The sequence below is a fragment of the Elgaria multicarinata genome, chromosome 7 (genome assembly GCF_023053635.1).
Source record: "Elgaria multicarinata webbii isolate HBS135686 ecotype San Diego chromosome 7, rElgMul1.1.pri, whole genome shotgun sequence".
Taxonomy (NCBI): Eukaryota; Metazoa; Chordata; class Lepidosauria; order Squamata; family Anguidae; genus Elgaria; species Elgaria multicarinata.
In genome coordinates this window covers 105,824,304-105,841,877 of record NC_086177.1, presented here as the reverse complement: position 1 = coordinate 105,841,877, position 17,574 = coordinate 105,824,304, and positions in this window count along the sequence as shown.

Below are 17,574 nucleotides of genomic sequence, written 5' to 3'. Positions count from 1 at the left end.
AGACGGCGATGGACCACGGATGGAGGCAGGTAAGGTCCCCCTCTCCCTTGGTCCCTTACCGGGCTCTGCCGCCGTCGCCGCATGGGTGGCGACGGCGGCAGAGCCCGGTAACCCCCCTATGTGGGGGGAACGGAGCTCCGATCCGGATCCGGAGCTCCGAGCGGAGCGGAGTGGGCACAGGCGGAGTGGGGGCGGGGCAGAGCGGCCCGATCCGAAAATGGCGGATCTGAAAGTGAAGCGGAGTGGGGGGTCCGTGCACACCCCTACTAGGAACCAGCATCATGTTTGCTGCCAGTACAGCACATCGGCACGCACAGGCATTTCCGTCCCCTCCATGCTGGGGAATTTGACAAAGAGGGTATCTGCTCAGTGCATCTGATAAGAGTCTTCATCCTGTATGACTCACTCCCTAGTACGTCATTGTAAGTGCATATATGCGACGGCCAAACTCATGGTTTCAAACACATTCATACCTTCGTATCATAGAGCTCCATCACACCTACTTTCCCCCCAAAGCTTTGCATCCAAGGTTCCGCCCTCCGTTTCCTTAGCGAGTCAAGCACTGGGCACTTTTACCTCTATGCGTCGTTGCACTATTTCGGCTCATGTATCTTTTCACCTGTATCACTACTATCCCGATGAAATCTCCCGCCCCTGCCCCTGCCCCTGCCCCTGCCCCTCCCTATGTTCTTTCCCCTGCAGTTATTTTGATTTTATATTTGTTTCATTTCCGTGCAAATACAATAGTACAGCAGCCTGAAACTGCGCAATTACAGCTTGCAGCTTGTAAAGAGGATGCATGGAAGCCAGCCCTTAAGAGCCCAATAAGCAAGAGACGTACAGAGAGAGACACATAGGAAAGGTTCCCAATGCACGGCGAGATGGGGAGGGGAGGAGGTTTGGGGGGAGTGGCCTTCTGATGAATGGGAGGGCTTCCCCCCCACCCCCAAGACTCTTCACTCCATTCTTTCCACCGCCTTTGTCTTTTTTCTTCTATTTTAAAGCACTTGCTTTTAATTGTGACCCTGGGCTGTTCCATAAAGTCTCCTGTTGGGAGTAGATAGCAGTGGCTGCATTAGCTGGGAAGGACCTCCCAAGTGGCTCTGGTCGGCGTGTCAGCGAGAAGGGGACTCTGCCCATTGTCCAGCCTTGCTCTCATAAAAGCCCTGGAATCCAGGAGCCTCGTGGACTCCTTGGCAGCGGCAAGGAGAACAGTAAACAATTGTGAACCCAATTAAGTCTCTCTGGCCTAAGGTTTTTCCTGGGATCATCCAGGGTTCGCCCCTGCCTGAGCACTGGATCCCCTGTGTGTCACCTAGATGAACAGGTTTGACCCCTGGACGATCCAGGGATAAACCTTAGGTCTAGCTATGGCCTCTGTGTCTCTCTCACACTCACACACACACCCCAACACAACCACCAACACCCTGATGTCTCAGAAATGCCCTTTCCAGAAGGATCAAAAATCTTAAGTACTATATTTCTAGAGAGAAGAGAAGAGATCCTGGCTCTCCTCTGTGTGACAACATTTCAACTATTTGAATTGTGCTATCATGTCTCCCCTCAGTCTTCTCTTCTCCAGGCTAAATAGGCCCGGTTCTTTCAATCTCTCCATATAGGGTGTTGTTTGCAGACCCCTGATCACCCTCGTTGCCCACGTAGATTTTAGCAAGTAAAGACCTATCTGAACAATACTTATAAAGGAGCCAAGACCAGCCACAAAGGGCAAAGCTAGCATTCCCCCCCACCGTCCGTTCCGTGTTCTTACAATGCTACTACAAGACTGGATAATATCAGCCATAGGTAGCTCATATTATCCTAATCTCCCAACTGTTCAAAAGAGTTATCATTCTTTTTTCATTTTTTTTGCTTGCTTTCTCTCTTCCTCCCCCTTATTTTATTCAACGTTTTTGCTCCCTGCAAATCACTCAAATGCCCCCCTCCTCCTCCCCATTTTGCCATCTGCAAATGAGGTAATGAAATTGTATAGAACATATTGGATCAGCTGTAAAGCATTATGGAATACCAATAGCAAAAGAAGCAAAACTTTTAGTTTTACAATCGTTACAAACAAGGTTTACTCTTAGTTAGTGGAACATAAGAACTACATGAAGAACCAAATGATATTCCAGAGCATGAAGGCATTTACTGCCACCTATCAGTTGGATCATATTTATCATCATCATCCTCATCCTCATCAGATATACCTTGCGTTGCTCGCCCACCTCCCTAAGATGTATGTCTGTGTGGTAATCATCTCTCTCTCTCTCTCCCTCCCTCCCTCCCTCCCTCCCTCAACACATGGCTAGGGCCTCCTTGAAGCTGCCACCATGATTTTCCTTGTCCACACAGAAAATGAAAACTACAACTTCCAGCATGCCTTTCGCTGCAGTGCCCAACTTGCCCAACGGGAGTCCTGCCGCTGAGGCTCATGGAAGTGATGTCTGGCTGAGCCACTCCACACTGCACTGCGCAATATGTGCCTGTAGATTGTGAGGGAGGGAGCCAGCCAGCTGACTGACTGACGGTTAGCTCAGTTGTTGCCATCTGTCATGCCTCACCTCGAAGAAGAGTCCTAAGAGGAAGAGAGCCAGCTCATAGTGCCACAGCCAGAGGCCCTGACTGTCAGTGTTTCAGGAATTTTGCAAGTGCAGGAGGCAGAAGACCAGCCTGGCACATCAGGCTGCATGCCAGCGATGCCTGACTTGCAGGAGCTGGAGCTGGACATAATTCTGCTGGTGCAGCGAAGAAAAAGCAAACGGCTGGACCAGCGAAGGAGGAAAAGTCAGTCACAGCAAAAGAGAGCCCTTAAATACCAGACCCGGCCTTGATGACCCAGCTGTGCTAATTAACAGCTGGCTATAAATCAGACCAGGCCCAAGCATAACTTGCTGAAGGCAAACTTTCTGTTCTTTTGACCGGCTGCATCTTGACTCTGATGCCTAGGCCACGTTTCTGACACTGCTTCTCTGGACACTCCCTGATGGTGTCCATGCTTGGCTCCATGACCCCTTGGCAAAAGACTATGGACCGACCTGACTACACTTCTGCTTTGAGATACCTGAATGGAATTTCACTGAGAGGACCTGGACTGCTCGCCCTGCCAACCTGGCTTAGGTAGGGTGTCCATATGAAAAGGAGGACAGGGCTCCTGTATTTTTAACAGTTGCATAGAAAAGAGATTTTGAAGAGGGTTCATTTGTATATATGGGGAACCTGGTGAAATTCCTTTTTCATCACAGCAGTTAAAGCTGCAGGAGCTATACTAGAGTGACCAGATTTAAAAGAGGGCAGGGCACCTGCAGCTTTAACTGGTGTGATGAAGAGGGAATTTCACCAGGTTCTCGATATATACAAATGACACCTGCTGAAATTCCCTTTTCAATACAACGTTAAAGATACAGGAGCCCGGTCCTCTTTTCATGTGGTCACCCTAAGTACTACTTAAGTAGCTGGCTTCTACTTAAAAAAAAGCCCCAAGCTAGAGAATATTTGGTTCTGCTCTAGTTAGAACCAATGGTTTCCCATTTCTTCTTTTCCTTTTCATACCAATGAGCAGATAGTAGGAGTCTCTTTTCTTTCTTTTTTTAAGGGGGTCAGTGAGTGATGCCAGGGACAAATTTGGCCCATTAATTTTTACCAGGTGGATCTGTGTTTGAACACATCCCATTACTTCTGTGCTGCAAGGCAGAATTATGCTTCGCTCTGTCTTATTATAAGGTGGAGATTCTGGATGATAAAGCTCCCAGCAAGACTCAGTACATTTAATACTCTCCAGGATTTGACAGAGCTTTTTATTCCTCCTATAGAGAATCTTCTCTCTTCCACTGAGCCCGTGCTATTTTTCCTTCAAGCCAGAACATTTAATTCAAATGATAAATTGACCGGTTTAATGTTATTGAATGTAACAAGGATAAGATATAAAGTTGCTAATCAATCAACAGGAAACATTTTATGAGCTATAGAAACAAGAAAGGAATCGAGTTGGTGGTTCAATTTGCTCAATTGTTTGTGCCACTTTGTCCTTCACAATGGTTGAAAGAACGTTAAAATGCACTGCACACTTTTCTGTATTTTACATGTTTTCTCCGTGATGAATTTATGGGCTGTAGTAGATACACATGGCACTGCTATCATCCAGTTTTACATCACTTGCTTTGTTACTTCATTGCAGACAGGAAGTGGTGAGCAATGTATTCATCTTACGCTTAATACCTGGAAACAATCAAGCCATCATTACGGGGTGAGCAATAAATATTGGCCCACTATAAACATTTAAGTGTTGAAATAAATCTCCCTGGCTAATATTTTTCTAAGGCATAGAGCGATATTTGGGCACCATAAAGTGATCACCTCAATTGAAATTGCTCTTCATTGGATGAGCAGGCAATCGAAAGAAATATGCAAATGTGACCTTCAAACAAGTTGAAGTGAAAGAAAGAAAAAGATAGCATCTGTTGAAAAATATCTTGCAAATACTGTTTATTTTTCCGAAATAAAGAAGTTACGTTTATCCTTTCCAGATTCAAAGTTTAATCAGCAAAATAACCTTTCAGCTGTACACACCCAGATGAGCATTGTGCATTACTTCGTAAGGTAGTATTTACTAATCTAAGTGCAGTGACCCTATCACTGTTGAGGTAGCATTTAAAAACTGTATACATTGTTGGGGCAAGACAGAACATATGAAGAGTACCTGGATTGGGAGTGAAAATAGAGGTTCAGGCAGTATCAGGAACTCTGATACCAAAGAGACAGGGAGAAGTTCACAACACGGCTAAAGAGATCAAATAATCATCATCAACAGAGAGGCAAGAAAAAATTCTTTCAGCTTTTTTTTTTTTTTTTACCAAAATTCCCATTTCACATATAGTAGAACCATAGATGTGAACCAGGCAAATTCTGGTAAAAGGTTCACATCTTTCCAAACTTGTAATGTGATCTGTGGAGGTGGGGAGGAGTGTTCAAAAATGCACTTTGGGCGGGGGAAAGTGCACATTTGAGAGAAGTGCACATTTGAGAGGGGAAAAAAGAGAGCACAAATGCGATTTGATCAATGGGAGGAAAGCTGTATGTTTTCAAACATGCCCAGAACAGATGCCTACATTTACAACAATGTGCATGAAAATGTGCATCAAGAAGAAAATGTTTACAATCTGATATGGACATGAGTCAGAATGAACTTCAAGTTGCAATTTAGGGAACTTAGAAAAGTTTGAAGTGTGCCGATTTGCACACTTCTTGCTGCCTACCAACTTGCCCGCAGCTTCTGCCTGCATCCGTTTATAGGGGCTGCTGAGAAGCTGGATTTGTGGAAGTTTGCTGATGCTTCAAAGCTGTTGGATATGGGCATGTCCGCTTCCTCAACTGCACTGCCCAGAGAGCCTTGGCTAATGAGCAGTATAAAAATGTAATAAATAAATAAGAGGCAGAACTAATGGCCTTTCTTTTCTTGGATATTGTGCCATTCTATTGCATTCCATGTAAATAAGGTAGCCTCACAAAACAAAATGGTGATGCTCATAGAATAGAAGAGTTGGAAGGGGCCTATAAGGCCATCAAGTCCAACCCCCTGCTCAATGCAGGAATCCACCTTAAAGCATCCCTGATGGTTGTCCATCTGCCTCTTGAATGCCTCTAGGGTGGGAGAGCCCACTACCTCTCTCGGTTCCATTGTCATACGGTCCAGAAGTTTTTACTGATTTTCAGCTGGAATCTGGCTTCCTGTAACTTGAGTCCATTATTCTGTTTCTTTCACTCTGGGATGATAGAGAAGAGATCCTGGCCCTCCTCTGTGTGACAACCTTTCAAGTACTTGAAGAGTGCTATCATGTCTCCCCTCTATCTTCTCTTCTCCAGGCTAAATATGTCCAGTTCTTTCTATCTCTCCTCATCCTTGTTGCCCTCCTCTGAACCCCCTCCAGCTTGTCTGCATCCTTCCTGAACTGTGGTGCTTCCCCCCCCCCCACCATGTAAGCCTCAGAAGAATGCATTCTGGGGAAATAAATTAGCAGCTGCTAGGAAGGAACCACTGGGATTTGTTCTGCTTCTCTTATCACCTGAAGAATTGTATGAAACTACTAAAAATGGGAAAGGCAACGTATGTGAGTAAAAAACAAATATGCTATTGTAATGAATGACAAAGCAAATGTGAATTTGAGTAACTAATTAGTTTCTTAGCCAATTAGTTTCTTAGTAGCAAAAATGAGTGGAATTATGAAATTAAAAAACCTTGCACATAGGTAAGCAATACCTATTTACTTAACCTTCCTCCCCTTAATTTCATCCATCCCTAATTCCCTTTATCCCTTTGTATCACATTTCTTACACTGTTAAGCCATTATTATAAAATGTTAACTGCTTATAAAATGTTAACTGCTCTGAGCACAGTGTCAAAAAGGTGGCATATAAAGGCAGTACATAAATAAATGTTTCACGTTGTATAACTTCATGGGAATGCAAGAATCATTATTATTATGTAAACTTGATCCTTCGTGCCAATGTTTTCCCCATTGGTAATATGTCTTCATTATTGATAGTTTCTTGATCTTTACTTCACAAGGAGTTGAATTCGAGCAATTGTAAGTTGCCGGAGACCACAAATGAGAAACTGTGGCAACTAGTGAAAGGTGACGGATGCGCTGTGTGACTGAGGCCACTTGCCAGAAGATGGAGCTGCCAGCATATTCTTTGCTGTACTTTGGTATCGGGGGCTATTGACTAGAACACGGTGCTGCAGCTTCCAGTTATCAGGTGACACAAATGGGCTATTAGTATTCCAGTCATTTCTATAAAGCCACAAACTCTGTTCTGGTTCCTCAGTCTGAGCAACTCACCAGTCGAGTGAAGGCAGATCTTCCTAACAGTGACAGCTGTTCAGCAGTGGGACACGCTGCCTCAGGAGATGGTGGGATTGGCTTTACTAGAAGTATTTAAGAACAGGCTGAAAAGCCTGAGGGATGCTGTAGCTGTATCCTGTATTGCAGGGGCTGACTAGAAAATCTCTGAGGTCCTTTCCAAATCTATAGCTCTATGAATATCAAGCTGTTCTCGTAATGTGGATTCTTGCTCACCCTGAGTTTATTCTGGTTTCAGGCCATCTGCAGAAAAGGGCCCAACCGTATGCATGTTTAGACAGGAAACAGTCCTACAACTCCCAGAATTCTCCGGCCAGCCATGCTAACTGGCTGAATGTTGGGAGTTGTAGGACGTTTTCTGTCTAAACATGCATAGGATCGTGCCCTAATATGGTCCCGGGGCTGGGAGGTTAAAACAGTTGGAATTGTTTAGCTTGGAAAAAGTAGGGTTAGGGGAGAAATGATAGAGGTGTAGAAAATTATGTGTGGTGTGGAGAATGTAGATAGGGAGACATTTTTCTCCCTCTCCCATAATACTGGAACCTCATGGGGTCATCCTATGTAGCTGATTGGATAGATAAAATGAAGGGCTTTTTAACACAGCACATAGTCAAATGATGGAACTCACCTCCACAAGATGTATTTTATTTATTTATTTATTTATTACATTTATATACCGCCCCATAGCCGAAGCTCTCTGGGCGGTTTACAACAGTTTAAAATGGTAAACATTAAAAAGTATACAATTTTTTTAAAAAAACTTCAGAAACATAACAACAGTATCCATTTAAAAACAACAATTCTAGGGTCCATTAAAAACAAACTTAACATTGTTAAATGCTGTTTAAACGCTTTTAACATGTTAAAAATGCCTGGGAGAAGAGAAAAGTCTTGACCTGGCACCAAAAACATAACAATGTTGGTGCCAGGCGAGCCTCATCAGTCGAGGGGCCACCACCGAAAAGGCCGTCTCCCTTGTTGCCATCCTCCGAGCTTCCCTCGGAGTAGGAACTCGGAGGAGGACCTTAGATGTTGAGCGCAGTGTACGGGTAGGTTCATGTCGGGAGAGGCGTTCCATCAGGTATTCTGGTCCCAAGCCATGTAGGGCTTTATAGGTTAAAACCAGCACCTTGAATTGGGCTCGGACACATATAGGCAGCCAATGCAAGTGGGCCAGAATCAGTGTTATATGCTCAAACCTCCCTGTTTCGGCTATCAATCTGGCCGCTGCATTTTGCACAAGTGATGGGCACCAATTTGGATGGCTTTAAAAGGAGATTAGAGCAATTACCAGAAGAGAAGGCTATGCTACCTCCAGTATCAGAGGCAGTATGCCTTTGAACACCGGTTGCTGGGGAACATGGGTGGGAAGGTGCTTTTTGTAAGTTTCCCATTGGCAGCTGGTTGGTCACTGTATCAACAGAATTCTGGACTTGATGGACCCTTGGTCTGATCCATCAGGGCCCTTCCTACGTTCTTATATTCTTATGCTCTGAAAGCACAAAAATGTTTATATATTTATGACCTTTCCATGCCACCCAATAGCTAAACATATGTGGAAATCATGAAGTTCAGAGTAGTGTGGAGGAAGAAAGATTGGTCCTACCATGCAAGGGCTCAGTCCATGCCAAAGTTTAATTTAAAACATTAAGGAACAGTGTCGACAAATGCCTTGATTACATGCATTGCAATGGGCTTTCACCTCTATAACAGATATAGAAAATCCCCTTTCTGTTGTTACATCCCCAGAGCAAATTAATTCAGTGTGATTAACATCCTTACACTGATTTGCAAAGGAAGCAGCCGCAATGTGTCACTTATTGTAAAGTGTTACTGGGAAATGCAGGCATTCACAGCATCCATATTCACAGTGCATGCTGCAGCTGCTGATGGTACCCAAAGTGAACAATAGGAGAATCAGTTGCCACATTGCTTGAATAAATCTCCATCGCTGAGATGCCATTCTTGCGCTGCATGTAAGATCAAGAGGGTTCCGAGTGACATATCTCCATCTCGACTGCATAGAAAGGAAACGTGCTGTAGGAAGCGTCTACAGTAATTGTGAAATGCAGGAAGAATAGGAGAAGTCTGTCTATAATAGGATGGCTTCAGAAAAGATGAGATAATAGCAGTCACAATGAAATTAACAATTGATAGGAAGATAAGAGAAGGTTATGGAAAAGCCTATATTTTACACAAGCAATGGAAGCAGGGTTGGTGCACAATGGCCTGGCAGGGCTCATGTGCTGAAAGTCAGAAAGTCAGAAGTTCAGTCTTTACTATTCCCATTATTTTAAAAGATCTCAGTTCTCGGGTAGCCTGAACTCTTTGGAAAGCCTCTGTCGGCCAATGAATGATACTGGACTAGATGGACTGAGGCCCATGCATGGACAAAGAGCAGCTTCATATGATCATAAGTTTTGGGAGGCATGGCAAATTCAGATTTCTGAGAGCTATGGGATAGCCCTCTTAACAACTGAAAATGTGACATCAATAACCATTCGGACAAGAAAAGCCCCGTGGTCTCTGTTCACTGTTCATTGGTTATGTTCAGAATTTACTGCTGTCAACTACACACTCATACAGCCTTTATACAAATCTATGGTGTGACCACACTTAGAATACTGTGTACCGTTCTGGTCACCACACAGAAAGAAAGAAAGAAAGAAAGAAAGAAAGAAAGAAAGAAAGAAAGAAAGAAAGAAATTGTAGAACTGGTAAAAGGTAGGGATGTGCTCCGCTCCTATTAGAAGCGGAGAATCAGAAGTGAATTGGCCTGCTCCGCCTTGCCCAGAGGTGGAGTAGAAGTGGACCGGGGACCCGTAGAAGCACGGCGAAGAGAAGCGCCCATACGCAGAGCGCTTCTCTTTTCGCGGCGCAATCCGATCGCCATTTTGAAAAATTTTGCCCATAGGATTGCATTGCGGAAAAGAATAGGGGATAACTGTGTTGTTTTTCAAGCTATCTTTCTGAAACTTCTTGTGCTTAGAGAGTCGTGGATGGGGGTCATTTTGAGCCTACTCTCAGCTCTCTGCGTGCTTCGGTTCGCTTACTAGAATTTTTGGAAAAATCAGGTAAAACAGCAGGAAAAATGTACCTTTTTCAAAGGGCTGAGGGGCAGAGTCAACTCCCGGTCATGATCACATGATCCCAAAGTTGGAGGAGGGGATAGGCAAAACGGGTAACTTGGGATTCTGGGAAACTTCTCTTTCTACTCTGAATGGAGTTTTCCCAGTGTTTTTTAAAACAGTAGCTCCACCAAATGCACAAACACAACCTGAAATCATATACTAACAGAGAGGAAACACAGCACTGCTACCCACCCTAACTTTGGGGAAAAACTGAATAGATGTGGTGCAAGGGGATGAGCTCCCCTAGGGCATGTGGATGTGCCCAGTGCACTCTCCTGACCTTGGAGGGTCATCAGAGCCCTCCAAAGTGTAACCCAGTGGAGACAGAGTGAAGCTAATGCCTGTCATGAGTTGAAGTGGCAGGTCACTTCTCAAAGACTGTCCCAAGACAGGGACAGTCAAAATGGCATTAATGATTCCCCCTCCCCCTGGGCACGTCATCAGAGTCCTCCAAAGGTAAATCACTGGAGAGAATGCCTATCATGAGTTGAAGTGATCGTTTGCTTCTTAAAGACTGGTACCTAGACAGGACCAGTCAAATTGGCAGATGATTCCCCCTCCCCTTGGGCACGTCCACTCCCCTCTTACTGGTAAAAGACAGATATAGCCTTTTTTAAAAAAATTCTTCTTGTTGTTTATTCAGCAACACTGCTGCTTTTAGTTCCACCCCTCCTTTGTTTATTTATTTATTTATTCCATTTTATATGCATTACTGGCTTATCCTTGGCTCACTTCCTTATGCCCCCAGAAATGTCTGCTGCCTGCCTGCCTTCCCTCCATCCTCCCCTGCCCACCTCGCAGGGATGGTTTTTGTGTGTCTTGCTTTGACTCAGGGGAGAATTCCTTCTTGTGCTCAACTTTCAAATCAATTTTTCAAGTGTGGAAGAAGATTCATATTTAGGTTTATCTCTACTCCCCAATTCATGGCATGTTGGGATTTCCTTTGAAATGGGCCCATTGAGCTGTCTGCACCTTTAAATCCCTGAGATACTGGGGTGTCCGACTTTCATAAAGTCCCCAAAAATCAGGGGATGATGGGATTGGATTGAAACTTGGCGTCCATATGGACACATGGATAAGCTCTCATGGGACCGAAGGTGAGGTTTCTGACGTGCAAATTGATGTAGTTGTAGCATGGGAGTTGATTTAGGGTGAGTTAAAAGGTTAGAGCCCCGCTAAAAATCAGGGGATGATGGGATTGCCTTGAGTCTTGGCATGCATGTGTATCCCTGGATAAGCTATCATGGTGCCGAGTTTGAGGTTTCTAACGTGCAAATTGACGGAGCTATCGAAAGGGGTGTGAAGGGGGTTGCCCGATTTTCAAAAATTCCCCAAAAATCAGGGGATGATGGGATTGGCTTGAAACTTGGCGTGTATGTATATACCTCCATGAGGTGTCATGGTGCCAAACTTGAGGTTTCTAACTTTAACAGAAAAAAAGTTGTATACTTTTTTAGCTTTCAATGCAAGCCTATGGGGAGGAAAACGGAGCTCCGATCCGGATCCGGAGCTCCGCAGCGGAGCGGAGAGGACATAGGTGGAGCGAGGGAGAAGCGAAGCGGCCCGATCTGCAAATCGCAGATCTGGAAGAGAAGTGGAAGGGCATAAAAGCGCAACTGGGACTGAAACATCTCCCCTCTGAGGGAAGGTTACAACATCTGGGATTGTTCAGCTTGGTAAAAAGGAGGCTGAGGGGAGACATGATAGAGGTGTACAAAATTATGCATGGTATGGAGAATGTGGACAGGGAGACTTTTTTCTCCCTCTCCCATAATACTAGAACTGAGGATCAGCCCATGAAGCTGATTGGTGAGAGATTCAAGATAGTTAAGGACTTTTCCGCAGCACATAGTTAAACTGTGGAATTCACTACCACAAGATGTAGTGATGACCACCAATTTGGATGGTTTTAAAAGGGGATGGATAAATTCCTGGAGGAGGAGGTTATCGTTGGCTACTAGTCCTGATTGGCTATGTGCTACCTCCATTATCAGAGGCAGTAAGCTTGTGTACACCAGTTGTTGGGGGAAATGGGTGGGAGAGTGCTGTTGTACCGTGTCCTGCTTGTGGGTCCCTGGTCAACAGCTGGTTGGCCACTTTGTGAACAGCCTGCTGGATTAGATGGACCCATGGTCTGTTCCAGCATGGCTCTTCTTATGTTCTTATGGGTGGGAGGGTGCTGTTGAACTCATATCGTGCTTGATAGGGTGACCATATGAAAAGGAGGACAGGGCACCTGTATCTTTAACAGTTGCACAGAAAAGGGAATTTCAGCAGGTGTTGTTTGTATATATGGAGAACCTGGTGAAATTTCCTCTTCATCACCACAGTTACAGCTGCAGGTGCCCTGCCCTCCTTTAAATCTGGTCACTCTAGTATAGCTCCTGCAGCTTTAACTGTGGTGATGAAGGGGGAATTTCATCAGGTTCTCCATATGTACAAATGACACCTGCTGAAATTCCCTTTTTTTATGCAACTGTTAAAGATACAGGTGCCCTGTCCTCCTTTTCATATGGTCACCCTAGTGCTTGAGGGCTTACCATGGGTAGCTGATTGGCCAGTGTGTGAACAGAATGCTGGACTAGATGGACCTTGGTCTGATCTTAAGTTTCAAAACATTCATTAACAGAGAGCAAATGTTTTTCAGAACTATTCTCATGTTCTCTTTTCAAGCTGACCTGATAAGCTGCCAGTAATTGGCCAAGAGCAAACTTTGGGGGTCTATACCAGCTGTTTATTGCAGGATTGTATCGTCGTCATCACTAATGGGCCACATGACATTCACCTGCTCCCGTGGAGATCTCAGCTCCACCTCTCAGTTTCCCCAGAATATCCCTGACAGCTTCTGACATGAGTTTTCTGGCTCTCTCGTGTCCACTGCAAGGAATGTGTGTGGTGCGCTGTGGCAATACTGAACTTTCTGTCCCTTAGGTATGTCTGGTTTTGTATGTCTAGTAAGTGTGGAATGTTTGACTGAGTGGGTGTGGCTAGTGATGCAGTGAAAAAGGGGGAGGGAGGAGTATAAATAGGTTGGCTGAGGGGATTGTGGGGTTTGGGTTGTTTTGAGGTTTGGTTTTAGTCTGAGAGTTTTAGTCTGGCTTGTGCTTCGTGAGAGTGTTTGGTGTGAGGAGCGAGAAGAGATAGAACTTTAAGGGACTTGGGATTGTTGTTTTAAATATAAAAATATGCAGGTTTGATCTAAATTGAAATACTAAAGACTTGTTAAATTTCAATAAACTTTGCTTTGTGTTCTGTTACCACAAACCACGCGGCAGCTCGGATTTATTACCTGCTATATTACACAGTGTAAAATCATCTAACAGTACACCTGCAGTTCAGTACCTCAGTAATAGAACCTATTTCCCAAAACCCTTTACCTTGTTCCCTCATATATAGGGGAGGGGTTGTGTTGGTTTTACCCTTTGCTCAGTCTTTTCAAGAGGTAGTGCTTGGCTTGAGAAGGGTGTGCTATTATTATTATTATTATTATTATTATTATTATTATTATTATTTATATAGCACCATCAGTGTACATGGTGCTGTACAGAGTAAAACAGTAAATAGCAAGACTCTGCCGCATAGGCTTACAATCTAATAAAATCATAGTAAAACAATAAGGAGGGGAAGAGAATGCAAACAGGCACAGGGTAGGGTAAAACTAACAGTATAGAGTCTGCACAATGCTGTGCAGGCAAGGCCTTCTGGATGAGGTTGGTGCTGTTACATGTGCCCACCCCCTTTTGCAAGGTTGTTGCTCTTCACCATGAGTTCTAGGCTCAGCGAACAGCCAATTAGCTCTGAGAGGCATGTGTAAGGGTATTGGTGTGTTTCACCGCTGAAGTTTTTTAAAACAATGACAACACACATCTCTGGGCAGGAGCGCATATTCATCAGAGTTCCAACTCCCCCATGTGTTCCTGTGTATCTGCGCTGGTGTGCATCCCTTACGAGCAATTCAAAATACAACCTGCGCCCCGCGGCCATCTGCCTAGCCCCACCCACTTCTACCGATACACATGAGGAACCACCATTACCGGGCACACGTGCTCCCACAATGGCACTCCTGTCATTGCAGGAAACTTCGTTCCCATGCACCCTATGAATGCCGATCGCAGAAGTTGGAAAATTCACCATCACTCCTCCTCCATTGCAAAAGGGCTGTAGGTGTAGATGAGGCCTTTGTTTCAGAAAGCCAGTTTTTTTAGCTATGACTTTTGCTTTAAAAAGTATTTTACTCTTGCAACCCTCTTTGCATTTATTACCTGTTCCGAAAAGGGGATTTCAGGAGGTGTCACTCTCCTGATTCTGATATGATCAGCTGGGCCATCCAAACCATCAGTTTATGGTTAGTTTCTATTGGAGCAGACACTTTGGTAATGAAAAAAAGGAACAATTGTGAGGGCCCACTAGAAGCAGAAGCTTTGTCGTCTCGATAACATCTATCCAGCAGCATTCTAGCCCTCAAGGTGACATAGGTGTCAACCTGCCAACAGTTCCATTTCTATTTGAGCCATTCAGCTGTTTACCCACTCCATGGCTGTCCCACTCTTGGCCAGGTGTCTAATTTTGTCTCTCCTCAAAGCCACTATTTATCTGTCCTTCAGCTGAGCAAATAGCAGCAGGTACACAAAATAGATCCCATGAGTCGCTGGCTCTCCTGTCTTGCCTGGGCAACTGCTTGTGTGAAGTGGTGGATGGCTTGTCCCTGAGTGGTTCCTCGAGGACATATTATCATAAAGGCCCTCTCAGGGGTCAACCAGCAACACTTTCACCCTGCCTTTCCATCACATATGCCTTGCTTCAGGCCCTCTGCTCTGATGCTCACAGTAGAGAGGAAAAGCAAGATGCAATATGATTCCGGCGTCCTTTTATTTCTGTTGCATGGTCTCAGGCATCACAGGAGCTAGAAACAGGAACCTTGCATTGAGCAGGGGGTTGGACTCGATGGCCTTATAGGCTAGGGTGACCAACTGTCAGGATTTCCCCGGATTTGTCCTGTTTTTGTTCTTTCCATGGTGTCGGGGGATTTTCTATAATTTTCAATAATGTCCTGGAATGACACACCTTCCTCTTTAAGGCTGCCATTAGCATGGCAGGAGGGAATGACATGCTTTCTTGAGGCACATCATTCCCCCACCCCGAGCTCCAATTGAGGTCTTAAAGGGGAAAGTGGGTCATTCGTGGACATTATAGAAAAGGCCCCAATTGGAGTGGATGGTGGTGGTGCAGAATGAAATCCTTTCCCCTCCTCCACTCCAATCAGGTTCTTTAAGGTGGAGGGGGAATAACGTACTTTCGGCAGGACTCAGAAAGCTGCTTCCACACACACACACTAGGTGTCCTCTTTTTTGGTTTCCCAAATATGGTCACCCTATTATAGGCCCCTTCCAACTCTACTATTCTATGATTATATGAACCTTTGAGGGAAGTTCAGATGGGGGAGAAATTCTTAGATTCTCATTTTAATGTGAACTTATCTACTTTTGCACTTCCATACCAACATGGGAACCAACGTTCAATTATAGGGATGTCTATTTCTGGGAAATCTGGCCTTTTCGGGGCCTGTCAGATTCTGTGTCTTAATCTTCAGCTCTAACTTCTGGTTTCATTCCTCTCCTTGGCTGCCCTCTGACAGTTGTCCATAGTTTATTCCTGGCACATGATCACACATAATGCATCAGCTGCTATCTGTGATGTTCAGCTGCCTTATATGATGTAAATGTAAATATATATATACAAAGTTATTGTTTATATGTATAAGGTTCAGGAAATAAGTAAGCCTCTACAATTTGTAGAGGGCGGCTGAATGCCTGAGTGTTGATTGGATGGTTGAGAGGGAGTGAAGATTGGCTGAGTAAGAGTGGGAGGAGCTAGAAAAATATATCTATATATAGTTAAGTGAGTGAGAGGAGGGGGTAGAAGTGTCAGTGTGAGATGAGTCAGTAGAACATGAGAGTTTGAGTGTTAGGAGATGGTCTGTGAAGCAAGTGAAAGATACAGTGTGTAGGTTAGAATTCTGTGAGGTAGAGAGAAGATTTTAAGACTAAATAGTGGAACCTTGTAATAAAGAAGTGACTGAAACCAATACACTTTGAACCTTGTGACCATTCACATTTGAACTGAGGAAACCATTAAGCTTATGCATGCATTTACTTAATAAATTCCAATTATATTTACAAACAACTGGTGTGGTCTGTGGAGGTGTCTGAGGAGAAAACAACAAATGGTGGCAGTGGAATGGGAAACTGAGGGCTAGGTTGCTGGGCTGAGGAGCCTGAAGAAGAGGCGAGACAGGAGCAGCAGCAGTAGACCTAAACCCTAAAACATGTCATCAGCACAGGGGGGATTGAAGTGGTCCTGGGTGGTAATGGCGTGGACAGTCCTGTCAGCCAGCTTGTGGGTGTCTCAGGTGAAGTTGAGATGACACAGGGGGTCATACTATCCCCCCCTTTTAACAGGAACAGCCCTGGGGCAGGAGAGAATATGTGCTGCGGCATCACACCACCTTTAGATGTGCAACCACATACCCTCTGTTTGCTTCCTCATGCAGATAGCTGTTCTGCCAGAAGTAGTGGAAGTGAGGTTCTCGCGAGGGCTCACCCAAGCGAGTTCCAATGAGATGATGATGATGATGACGACGATGATGATGATGATGATGATTTCTAACCCATCTCTCCCTCTGGATCGAGGTGGGGAACAACACTGAATACAAAATTCATAAAACTGTTTAAAAACATAAAACTAATATGTTATTAAAATCTCAAAATCTTTTAAGGCATTTTATTTATTTATTTAGAGTATTTTTTATCCCGCACCTCCGCCAAAAAGGCTCTTGGAGCGGCTTACAATTGATCATTAAGAAGACAGTCCCTGCCCTCAGGTTTACATTCTAAAAAAGACATGACACACAAGGAAAAGGGGATGGGGAGGGAAGAGGGAGAAAATAAAAAGAAATTAAGGAGACTGTTCAGGCTGGTGGGAAGGCCCTGCTGCCCCCTCTCATCTCCCAATGGAGGGGCAGATTAACAGCTCCTTCTTCTTCCCCACAGGGTGAAGATGACAGTTAGCCCTGTGTGTGGGGGGGGGGGGTATCCAACTGAAGGAGGCTGCGATGGTCTCTGCCTGCTCCAGTCCCCCCTGGAATTCTAAAATTCGAATGGGTAGGTCTACCGGAAGAGATCCATTTTATGGCTTTTTAAAATTCAGAAAGACTATTAAGCTGGCAGAACTCTCCTGGGAGGCCATTCCACAGTCTGGGAGCGGCAGAAGAGAAGGTCCTCTGGGCAATGGTTGTAAGCCTAGTTTTGGCTGAGTGAAGTAATTTTTTCCAGAGGACCTGAGTGTGTGGGGTGGATGGTCCAGGAGAAGGCAATCTGGCAGGTAACCTGGAGCTAGGCGAGCTCCTCTAGGATGCAGTCAAACTCATGTGAAACTCAGGCAAGCTCTCATGAGACCCCCATAGCCATGTCTGGTCATGCATCTTGCTCTGTAACAAGGCAAACAGAGGCCAGGTGGCTTCTCTAGAGAACTCCACCGGTCGCTGTCTCACTACAGCAACTACCTTCCCTTATTTATTTATTTAGAAT